Raw genomic sequence first — 946 nt, forward strand, 5'->3', positions numbered from 1 at the left:
TATATATATATATATATATATATATTACACATATATATAACTTATTCTGTATAGATAGTAACTTCAATATAATTTTGGATAGGTTGTGGAAGGAAGACTGATTGAAGTGACCAGTAAAATGAAAGAAGTCAATGAGTAGGATGACAGTGGGCCATCCCTGATGGGTCTGCTGTCCTTACCTCAAGCGTCTATAATACTGATTCACTATACAATCTTATATTTTCCATGCTATCATGGCTTTTTAAATGGTATTTTCCATTCCTGGAATATTCAGCTTATCCAAAATCACTACTGATTTATAAAAACTATAATTAGGTGTTATCATCTTTGTATTCTTACCTTGACTACCTACTTTCTCAATGGATTTAAACACTCTGTCTTTGCACTATACCCGTGCCTTGTTATATGTATATCACACTGTCAGGTTATCATGAAGTTTGTCATCTCAGTATTAGTATGTGAGGTCTTTTGTGGTTAACAATGTTATGTACACATTGATTTAGCATCTTGGTGACTTACAGAGTACTTGATGTAATGAGATGTAATAGGAACTTGTTGAACTGACCTGCATAGAGATAAAGTAATTGATTGAAAATATCAGTACCTGTCATATCTTTGTTTTCATTTTGTAACAACTGGCATTCTAGGATCACCTAAATATATGTATGCACATACACACATATACATATATGTACATATATATATATATATATACACACACACACACACACACATGTATATATTAATGTATATATATGTAATTTGTAATTTCTCCCATAAAAAGTTCTTTAGGGCAAGGAAGCTCTATAGGTTCTGTATTGCAACTTTATTTGAAAATACATGTGGAGATTATGAGCAACTCTACCAGTAAAATTAACCTTTGTCCTGCTTTAGGCCAAGTAGATCACTGGATTAGCATTCTGGAATTGTCACTTTATCTTAACTG

The sequence above is a fragment of the Orycteropus afer genome, unplaced genomic scaffold (genome assembly GCF_000298275.1).
Source record: "Orycteropus afer afer isolate SDZICR_OR568_19922 unplaced genomic scaffold, OryAfe1.0 scaffold00837, whole genome shotgun sequence".
Classification (NCBI taxonomy): domain Eukaryota; kingdom Metazoa; phylum Chordata; class Mammalia; order Tubulidentata; family Orycteropodidae; genus Orycteropus; species Orycteropus afer.